General features: G+C 46.6%; 1 protein-coding gene and 1 long non-coding RNA gene across 2 annotated transcripts in view; one reads left to right on the top strand and one right to left on the bottom strand.

Annotated features, from left to right (window-relative positions):
- Positions 1-2: 2 nt before the first annotated feature.
- LOC148164115 (uncharacterized) lies at positions 3-7,438 on the bottom strand. The gene is made up of 3 exons (XR_015768348.1): positions 7,153-7,438; positions 6,856-7,022; positions 3-390 (listed from the first exon to the last, which is right to left on the bottom strand). It is a non-coding gene; the product is annotated as an uncharacterized LOC148164115 (long non-coding RNA).
- Positions 6,917-10,558, top strand: part of PAQR8 (progestin and adipoQ receptor family member 8) — an 89,911-nt gene continuing 86,269 nt past the window's right edge. Inside the window, exon 1 of the mRNA XM_088023943.1 lies at positions 6,917-7,153. The gene's annotated coding sequence lies outside the window, so the exon portion shown is untranslated. The remainder of the gene's footprint in view (positions 7,154-10,558) is intronic.

The raw sequence follows: 10,558 nt of genomic DNA, 5'->3' as shown, positions 1-10,558 counted from the left end.
CCTCCACACAGACAACTGTGAGGTTTTTCACTTCCAGGAAATTATGTGAGGGAAGGAGAGAAAAATGGAGAAGGGGGGGCGGTACAGGGTAAACACAAGCAAAATCACAGCTGGGTTTGGGATTGTCTGGCTACATTTCTAAAGCTGGAGGAGCCAAGGCTCCTCCTCCAGCTCTACAGAATTCCAGTCCGCAGTTTGCCTGCCTCTCTTGCCAGCTCCAGCCTCTGTGGGTGGGTGAGCCTCAGAGGGTAGAAGAGGACTCTGGGAGGGGAGGGAAGATACTTGCCTGTAGAAAACTGCTGAAAAGTCAGGGCAGCTGCAGAAATTACATCTCCGGAGTCCCTCGATTTAACCCAACCCAGAGAATGGACAGCTCCATCATCCAGTAAGCTACAATGGCCAATCACAAGTAGAAAAAGGTGGATGCTAAACAAAGCAGAACTTTCTGGGTAATCTGATAGAGTGCCCTCCACCCACCCCCACACACAGGCATGTACACACACACACACACACACACTCACACACACACACACAGCGGTACAGTTCAGCCTCCAGCTTTCAGATAACACACACACACACACACACACACACACACACACACACACACACACACACACACACACATGCACAGAGCGGTACAGTTCAGCCTCCAGCTTTCAGATATTCCCCACTGATTTCCTAGCTGATTCTCCTGCCCCCTTTCTTCCCCCTCTAATTCATCCCTCTGTGCTACTAAGGATTAACTTTTTTTTAAGATCACATAATTGAATTTTTTTAATTTAAATTCAATTAGCCAAGGTATAGTACATCATTAGTTTTTGATAATGTTCAATGATTCATTAGTTAAGTATAACTAAGGATTATCTTTTTAAAAGGCTAAACTGAGGGGGGCCTGGGTAGCTCAGTTAGTTAAGCATGATTTTGGCTCAGGTCAGGAGATCAGGCCCCAGCTGGGCTCCTTGCTTAGCAGAGTCTGCTTGAGAGTCTCTCTCCCTCTCCCTCTGCCCCTTCTCCCACTCTGTTTCTCTTTCTCTAAAATAAATAAATAGGGATGCCTGGGTAGCTCAGGGGGTCTGCTTTCTGCTCAGGTCATGATCCCAGGTCCTGGGATAGAGTCCCACATCAGGCTCCTTGCTTAGTGGGGAGCCTGTTTCTCCCTCTACCTGCTGCTCCCCCTGCTTGTACGCTCCCTCCTCTCTGTCTCTCTCTCCCTGACAAATAAATAAAATCTTTAATAAGTAAATAAATAAATAACATCTTAAAAAAAAAAGATAGGGACGCCTGGGTGGCTTAGTCGTTAAGCATCTGCCTTCGGCTCAGGTCATGATCCCAGGGTCCTGGGATCGAGTCCCACATCGGGCTCCTTGCTCAGTGAGGAGCCTGCTTCTCCCTCTCCCTCTACTGCTCCCCCTGCTTGTGCTCTCTCTCTCTCTCTCTCTGACAGATAAATAAATAAAAATCTTTAATAATAAATAAATAAATAAATAAATAAAAAGATAAACTGATCATGTCACCCTTTGCTTAATTCCATCAGTGATTCCTTTTGGCTCACCGGAAGTTCAACCTCCTTAGCATGGCATGCACCCCCTCCACCTCTGCCGCCCCACACTTCCACCTTACTCTGGACTCTAGCTTGCAGAACTACCTGCAACTCTTCTGGAGCACCACACTGCTTTCACTCCTGTGCCTTCTGCAGGCCCCACTTCTTGGAGCTCCTTCTAGCCATGCTTGTCCTTTACCACCCAGCTCAAGGGCAAACTCATATTGGTCTACTCAGTTTGCTGCCCCTCTTCTACAGCCATATGCCCAGGTCTTATCTCCTCATGACAGCTCTCTTACTTTGTGTTAACTGTCCAGTTGCTTGGCTTTTTATCCCACTAGAATTCTTGAAGACAAGGACTGGATCTTTTTCCCTTTTGTAGACCTAGTGCCCAGTACATAGTAGGCACATAAAACTTTTAGTGAACGAATGATCTCAACAGTACATGCACTGCCCAGCAGAGAGTGGTTGGGAGATCACTTCATGCCTTAAAGGATCCCTGGGCAACTTCAGCACACCTCTGTCCTCTCCTAGTTGTAAGCACTTTCTAGGAGTTGGGGAACATGGAATCATTGATTGTTAGACATGGAAGGGACGTCAGAGCGCAAGAGAAGCAGGATGGAGATGGAGATGTGACAACAGAAGCAGAGGTTAGAAAGGAGAGAAGATGCTCTGCGGCTGGTTTTGAAGATGGAGAAAGGGGCCACGAGCCAAGGAATCCAGGTGGTTTCCAGAAGCTACAAAAGGCAAGGAACAAACTCTCCCCCAGAGCCTTCAGAGGGAGCATAGCCCTGCCTACACCTTGACTTTAGCACACTGAGGCTAATTTTAGACTTCTCACCTCCAGAACTACAAGATGATAAATTTGTTGTAAGCCACCAAGATTGTGGCAATTTGTTACAGGAGCAATAGGAAATCAATACAGATTATTATTTGAACAGGATTGGTTTATTATTATTTGAACAGCATAGGTGTGTGTATATAACTGTAAATGTATATGAAAATGCATTATGCCTTTATGGATGACAAAAGCAGCACTAAGGAAATTTTAAGCAGGACCAGCCGGTGAGCAGGTCTGCCACTATAAACTGCTCAGACTGTAAGTCAGCCACACACCTGAAACAAGTTTCTTTGACAGTGCAGGCAATTTGTTCTTCTTCTCTGGTGATGACCAGCCTGCATGCCCTTTCCAGGCACTTTATAGAAAGATACAGCACCTTTGGAGGTTTACAGACATTAATGGCAGTGCTTTATCCTCTGGGAGAGGGGAAGCTTAATGGGGAAAGAAGAAAGAGGGTCTAAAGGAGAAATTCAAGTGAAAAGGCAGGGTGGATAGTCATCACCCTGAATTGGCCGGGTTTGGACTACCGGGTGCCAACTCATGACCTGACCCACCTGGAACTCCAGCTGCCTTAGGGCCTTATTGTTTTCATGGCAGGCTCCATGCCACAGCAAGGGTGGAGGCTCTGGTCCCACTCCAGGCAGAAGACCTCACCTCAGTGGATACCCAGATTATGGAGCCAGCACCAGCCAGTGACCACATCATAGACACGCTGGGCCTGACATAATGCCTTACCCTGGAGACACTGTCACCAGCCTCCCAACTGCCTGAAGGCTTGCTCCACAGTGCCTCAGAAAGCCAAGAGCTGCTCACTGAAACACAGTTCCTAGAGAGTGATGATTTGGTGTTAAATGTGGCTGTCAGCCACTGATGGATGGAGAAAGTATTCTATTCACCTATAAGGATGAGCTTTATGGCCTTAAGGTTTTCGCCATTTCTTTTTGGTTGGGGGGTAAGAGAGTGCCTGCATCTCCCCAGGGCAAAAATGACTTGCCTGAAATACATGTGAATTATGGCAGGATCCTGGGCAGCCAACAAACACTTGGCTGAAATGAAGATCAAGACCAACCACAGCTTGAAGAATTACTGAAAAGTACTATACCGATGCCTGTTTGGATAGTTTCGATAATCCAGTTACTTGGCTTTCTATCACCTCGAAATGTGTGCCTCCAATAGCCCCAGGACACATCACAAAGTCATACTTGGTCCAGAACCTCTCCATGACCTCCTCCAAGTCAGGCTGGTTTTCCTGGAGGTGTCGAAAGGTAGCACAGAAGGCATCTACAACCTTGTGGCCGGCACACCCAGCACTAGATCTGCCCACTTCAAAGAGCTCAGCCACACAGCCTGGAGGCATCGGGGAGGCCAGCAGATACATTTCAATGGCTACTTTCTGACGCACAGAGGAAGGCAGCTTCCTATGGGTGGCTTCCCTTTGAAGATTCAGGGCCAGCTTTTTGCAGATACAGTAAAATGTCTCCCGAGACATTCGGAAGGCTTGCCTCCATCTGCGAGGGCTAAGTCTGTCTGCTTGGAGTTCCTGCCAAAGAGGAGATTGTGTAGGGAGAGCCCCAGTCCTGTGTGCGCATCTTCCAAGGGACTGGGCTTTCTGAGCAGAAAGTGGATGACTGCGTGGGTTCTCTAGGTATGGAGGACAGCCTCATTCAGGTGGACCTGCATGGCCTCGGCCAGGGCCGCCTCCTTGTCAGCCTCTTCACTCTCAGCCACAAGCATGGCAACAATGGCTCCCATTTGCAGGGTGGCTCGTGTAACAAGCTGCGGCACTCATGGAGTATGCTTTGGGCGTTGTGGGTGCCATTGAGCTGAGTTAGGCAGAGTGATGTGTAGGTGTGTATGCCTTTCCTAATGATGGTCAATGAAATTCTTATCCCCCAGGTAGGTATGGGCACCAGGAAGCTCAGGGTTGAGTTAGCTGATGAATATCAGGCCTGCCATTATGAACTGGATGTAACAAATGTAATTTCATCTGTGTAACCACACATCAGCAACTTCCGTTCATTTTCTTGCAGATTGAGTCAGCAATACAAGAGCCAGGATAAAAGAGCTCAGAGCAAATGAGACTAGGCTCTTAGTGTGGCTATCAGTTTGCCCTCTCTTCTTCACAGACTTCTTAATGACTCCTAGAGGACTTTTCCTTTCTCCTGGCCTTCTGAATCTCTTCACAAAGCAAACGCATTGGTGAAATTCTACAGGAAGTCCCCTCCCACACACTAAAATCAAAGGTTACCCTGAAAATACAAAGAACTTCACCAGCCAGTTTTACTTGCCCTGATCATCTGGTGCTCCCACAAGGAAGCACCTGAAGAGCTAATTAGTTAATATTTTGGAGGGCAAGATGATAAGATCCATTTCAATCTCAGGTACCTGGCTTTTAGTTAAAAATTTCACCCTGATTTTCAACTTCTTTATTATGAAGAAGAACCTGCTTCACAGAAGCACAAAAAGAGATCAAGTATCCCTTAGAGTTTTCAGAATGAACAACCACAAGGCAGAATAGGCTTTAATGTTAGCACTTATAGTTCTAGATCTGAGAGTTACACATTGCCAAATCACTTATAATGACCCTCTGAGAACTGAGAGGCTGCTAAGGACTTCACACACCACTGCAATGCCTTTCCTGATGTTTTTTTCCTAATGAAAATCTACTTCCATGACATCATGCGTCCTTTGGGCTGATCTTTTTCTAAGAGCTGGTGTCCATCCTAGGCAGGACTAGGAGCGCTCGTGTCCTAGCTCCATAGGCTGTGTGAGCCTAGGAAAGCTACAACCTCTCAGTGTGTTTCAGGTGTTCTCCTTGTAAAGCAAATAGGGTGGACTCACCTAACCCTAAGGTCCCTTGCTGCTCTAACATCCTTTGGGCTAATTTAAAAGGCCAGATCCTGTAAGATGTCAGCTAAGATGGCTGAAACTGCATCTCAGAGCTTGTTTCTAAGAAAGTCTAGTAAATATAATGTAGTAAACACTGTGAATTCAGCAATGCATTCCACAAATATTTATTGAGCCTTATTATGTGCTAGGAATTCCAACAGGCATAGAGGATTACATTTCACCTTGGTTATTAGATCAGCAGCTTAGAGAAAGAAAATGCAACGATTACTCATCCCTTTCTAGGTGGCTATTTGTAAATGGAAAGTCTCTGCTTGCTATTGGTGCCTAATCCTTGACTTGGGCAAGACTGAACATTCTGGCACTTGGGCCTTTTATGACTTAGATGAATTCTTCCATGTAGTAATTAAACCTATCTCCTATCTGGATGGTTTATTGGTTACTGTCACAACCTTGGGGCTCACTGTAATTTCATTTTAATAGTATATTCCCTGTCCACCTGTCTGGAAAATTGCTCTCTTACTAAGCTTTCTGGCATCTTCCACTTGGAAATGACAGCTTAGCCAACCCCCATTGATCAAGAAGAAATGTCAGTTTCTATTCTGTGCTCTCTGCCTTACTATTTCCTTTGATGTAAGACATCTCCACCATCAGTCTTTAGTAATACCTCCTCCTGACATGTTAAAAACTGAGCGTCTAGTGAATTTGCTTCCTCCTTAGTTAGAGGTCAGGTCTTTTCACAAACCATTTAAAGTTCCCCCTAGCAGTCATAGACTGGTCCCATTGGATCCCACGAGGAGAGACGGAGGCAAGAGGAGTTTCCAGCTGATTTTCTCCACATCCCATTGCCTACCTTTGAGCAAGTCCTTCTGTTGCTAATAAGTTGCTTTTAATTGGTTGGTGGGAAGTGTAAAGGAAGAAAAATGAATGCTCACAACGCCCCTGCCCCACCCCCGCAACACACCCCTTAAAAGGGGGGGCGGTACATGGATGAGGATAGCTTAGGAACTTTATTTTTCCCATTCCAGTTTGAAGCTTTTATCAAGACACTGCCCCCAGATCACCTTTACTAATAGCTCTACTTCATCCCTTCTCCCAAGGTTTGCTCTCCCTCTTCGCCAGCACTGCCCACGTTACGACCTCCGGGCAGTCCCTAGAGGAAATGGGGTTTGTCAAATTTGAAAACCTGCACTACGTCCTTGCGGCGCAGATGCAATGAACCGAGGACTGACCTGACTCCCTGGTTCGCCTCGGAGCAGGGCGCTGTTCACCTAACTTGAACTTCGGCTTCCGGGCGGAGGCAGGTGAGAACCCGCCGACCCCAGCCCTGGCCAAAGGCACGGGCCACTGGGGGCCGGCGAGCCGTCCAGCCCCAGCCCGCGCTCATCCTTCAGCCCTGCTGGCCGGACAGCCGGGAGGACCTATGCGCCGCAGGGACCCGGCGCCCGCGGGAGGCGGAGCCCGGACCCCGGTCCCCGGAGCCGGGCGCGTCTAAGTGTTGCCGCTGCGCGCTCCCCCTCCGCCCGCCATCCGCCCCTCCTCCCTCGCTCTTCTCGGCCTCTCCCTTCTCCTCGCTTCCTCCAAGCCGCCTCTACTTGCTTTTTTAAAGTGTATGTAGCCAACTTACGGAAAAGTTTCAAAAATAGTTGGAGGGACTCCTGTCTGCCATTTACTGAAAATCCCCGATTGTCTTTTTCCGGGTTGGCGACGCTTTAACTTCAGTGGGAAGACCGTTCTCTCACTCCCCAGGCCTCCGAAAAGGATCTCTCTCAGCCATCTGTCGAGGGGTCTGCCCTTACAGGGATAGAAAACTGACTTTGAAGTTAAAGAGTACTAAAGGCAAAAACCCTCCAGAAGAGATAACAGGTGGCTGCTGGGTGTTACTCTTATCAGATACCTGGACCTTGCTGCTATCAACACTTACGGTGAGTGAATTTATCAGACTTCTTCCAAGCAGACTCTTAGCTGGAAGCAGATCCTTGCAGCAAAGGAGAGTTGGTAAGCAGGGACAGGTCCACCGCATGGGTGACCACCTGAATTGGATTCTGCAGTTTGGTAACGTGGCTCTCAGAATGAAAAAGGCAAGAGAGAAAAAAATTTAAAAACCCTCAAAATAAAAACAAAAATTCAAAACCTTGAAGTTCTGGCTTCCCACTTCCTCTCTGCAGTAGAGACGCCCTCCAGTGATTACAAAACAAGGTTCACAGAAGCTTGGTTCTTTGGTGCAAGAAGGTGGCCACCAGAGGATTTTGACTGATAAGAGAAATAAATGCTTAAATTAACCTGTAACAAGAGGTTACTCTGGCTCTGTAAGCATGGTTCTAGTCCCCTAGCTTCTACAACCAGCTGTGTGGCTTCCAGAGTGTCTTTCCTCCTCTGTAGGGGAGGGTGTCGACCTGACTGGGGAGGCTGTTTGCACCTGGAACGCTGAACACTCTCAGAAGCCAAGCTTTTGACCAGTGGGCTGAATCCTGCTTCTCAGACTGGTTTGGTTTTATTTTTAAATTAGTTGCTAACATTAAAATACTAGGAGATTTCTTATAAAAATCTGGATTTCCATCTTTTTGGAAAAAAAAATTCATACATACATGCCATCAACACTGGACCTATATTTTGCACATATCAACAAAAGGCAATTACTAGATACAGTCTTTACCAAGCCAGAGTCACACACTGCTACCTGCCAGGTGACCGTGGGTATTTGAGTGTGGGCCTCTGCTCCACTCCAGATCTAACCCCAGGTTACACTCCTTCCCAGGAGACCAACCCTCATTTCTCCACTTAGTCTACTCTTATACTTTATCGGCCACTCGGGGGCCTTGGTCTACCTCCCCCAAGCATGAGAGAATATTCTGGGAAGCCAAGTGGAAACCCTCAATTGATACAAAACCTATGGAAACTGACCAGAAAGGGAAGTGAGTTTGGCCTGCAAAATTAAACAAATTACTTCAAAAGGAGCTGATAAAAGACTATCAGAAGACTTAGGAAAGGATGTGGTCATGATTAACACTGGGACCCTGTACCTCTTGCTTTCCCGTTAAGTGCCATAACTTATAACAGTTTATTGAAAATAATAACAGCTATATTTATTGAATGCTTACTGTTCACAAGGCAACCCAATGAGGTTAGTACTGTTATTATCCCCATTTTGCAAATGAGGAAGCTGAGGCTTACAAAGGTCAAGTTATTCCCACAGGTCATAAAGCTAGTGAGCTCGTGGAGGTGGGATTTGAGCCCAGCATTTAAATCAAGAGGGGGAACCCTAGGTGTCTTGGAACACCTTGAGGTTAGGGAACTGAGTCTGCCTTTTTGTAGCTCTCCAGATAGATAAATGCCAGAAATTAAGAAGAAAAGAAAGGAGAGGAGAGGAGAGGAAAGGAAAGGAGAAAGAAAAAAAATGAATAGCCCAAAATTTATATTTTTTATATTTTTCATGGAAACAATGAAATTGAAAAAAATGGATTTGAACTTGTTATGAATCCATTTGTCTATCCTCCAGTCTATACATTTCAAACTTGCTCATTAGAATGAGCAAAATGCATTCATCGTCTAAGTAAAAACATGGCAGTCTTTTACCTTATCACAAAGGGGAGCAAGGTTTATCTAGAATAATTTCTTCTCACTGAAAATTCGCTGGCACCTAGTAATTATTTCCTTCCTTTTCGTTATGGTCCCAACTTGCCCTTCCAAGAACTTTGCCCAGGGCTGGCATCTACGGTTTGCAGAATCAACTCTCTTCCCTTTTTCACAGATTGGAACAGTGTGTACCCATCCACAGCCTTTGGCACCCCTCCCTGGCTCCACAGTCCCTGAACAGCTGCCAACAGTCTTCTCATACATAACTTCTCTTGGTCCCCCAAACGGAATTCGTTCAACCTTTGGAGACATAAGCTCTTTCGAAGCTAGGCGCTGTCTTACAATATCCCACTCATTTTGTGCTCCAGCGTCTTCCTACTGACATTTGTATGACGAATATTCAATTTCACAAAGGTCAGAGCAGGAAAGCTGGTATTCTGAGATGGAAACCAGGAAGTCCTACATGCAAATCCAGGTTCTGTTACTCTCCAGCAGTCTGAGCCTGGGCTAAGTTATCCAATTCTTTGAGCTTCAGTTTGTACCTCTGTAAAATAGGAATAATAGCTACTATTATTAGATGGTCAGACCTTAAGGAAGATTGGAAGAGATCTTTGTAAGAGTGCTGAGACGAACTGACTGAGAGTCACAACAACGGAGAGGAGACGAATAGATCTGCTTCCTCGCAGATATGTGGATTTATGGGACTTCGGAGTTGGAAGGTACTAGAGAAGCGGCGCAGTCCTGCCTCCCACTCACTAGAACTAGTACTCATGAACAGTGCCTTTCAGCATTCCATGGTTTCTCTCTGTCCCACAGTACCACCACAGCTTCCGCTCCTGAGCCACACACCCGTGACTTCCATGCTCCATCCAGAGCTTCACAAGGCCTTTTCTCTGTGCCAGGCACTTACCACAACCCTATATCATATGCATTTTTTATCTTCACTTTACAGCTGTGGAAACTAAGATGTTAAGTAATTGGTCCACAGCTACGTAGTTAATAAACGGGATTCAGCCAGATCTGTCTGGATCTGAAGCCCCTGCTCTTTTCTGCATGATTACACTGCCTTTTAAAAGAAAAGAACTATGCTTATTTTTCCTCAAGTCTCAGCTCATCCCCTTGCTCCTCTTGTAGGTGTACCCCCTTCTGTTATGGACTGAATTACGTCGCTCAAAATTCACATGTTGAAGCCCTACCCCTCAGTGTGGTCCTATATGGGGATGGGGCCCTTGGGAGATATTCAGGGTTCGATGAGGTTGTGAGAGCGGAGCGCTCATTATGGGATTAGTGCCCTAATAAGAAGAGGCCCCAGAGGGTTTACTCTCCACCCCCTCCTTACCCACATGCCCACAAAGAGGAGGTCATGTGAGCACACCTCTCAGGGTCAAAGGAGAGGCCTCAGAACCACACCTACCTCTCAGGCACCTTCATCCTGAACTTCCAGCCTCCAGAACTGTGAGAAATAAATGTCTGTTGTGTAAGCCACCCAGTCAATGGTGTTATGTTCTGGCAGTCTGAACAAAGACACTGTCTTTGCGGCTATGCTTTCCCTTTCCCAGTTGGTCTTTTCCAAATCTGACCTCAAAGAGCTTGCATTTCAACCTGCAGCGTCTCCCGCTCTCAGCTTCCTGCCGCCCCCATTGTTCATTGTATCCTCAATGTTGGAGTTTTGACGGCTCTCTCACCTTCTGGAGACATCTTTCTGTTCAGTGTCTCAGGCCAGGTAATCAGACCTGAATGGTTTGACGTTTGCC

The sequence above is a fragment of the Eumetopias jubatus genome, unplaced genomic scaffold, assembly GCF_037043125.1.
Source record: "Eumetopias jubatus isolate StellerSeaLion01/CBP00866 unplaced genomic scaffold, mEumJub1_p1.0 scaffold_6, whole genome shotgun sequence".
Classification (NCBI taxonomy): domain Eukaryota; kingdom Metazoa; phylum Chordata; class Mammalia; order Carnivora; family Otariidae; genus Eumetopias; species Eumetopias jubatus.
The sequence above is the reverse complement of the archived record's forward strand: the minus strand, read 5'-3'. Positions and strand labels throughout refer to the sequence as shown.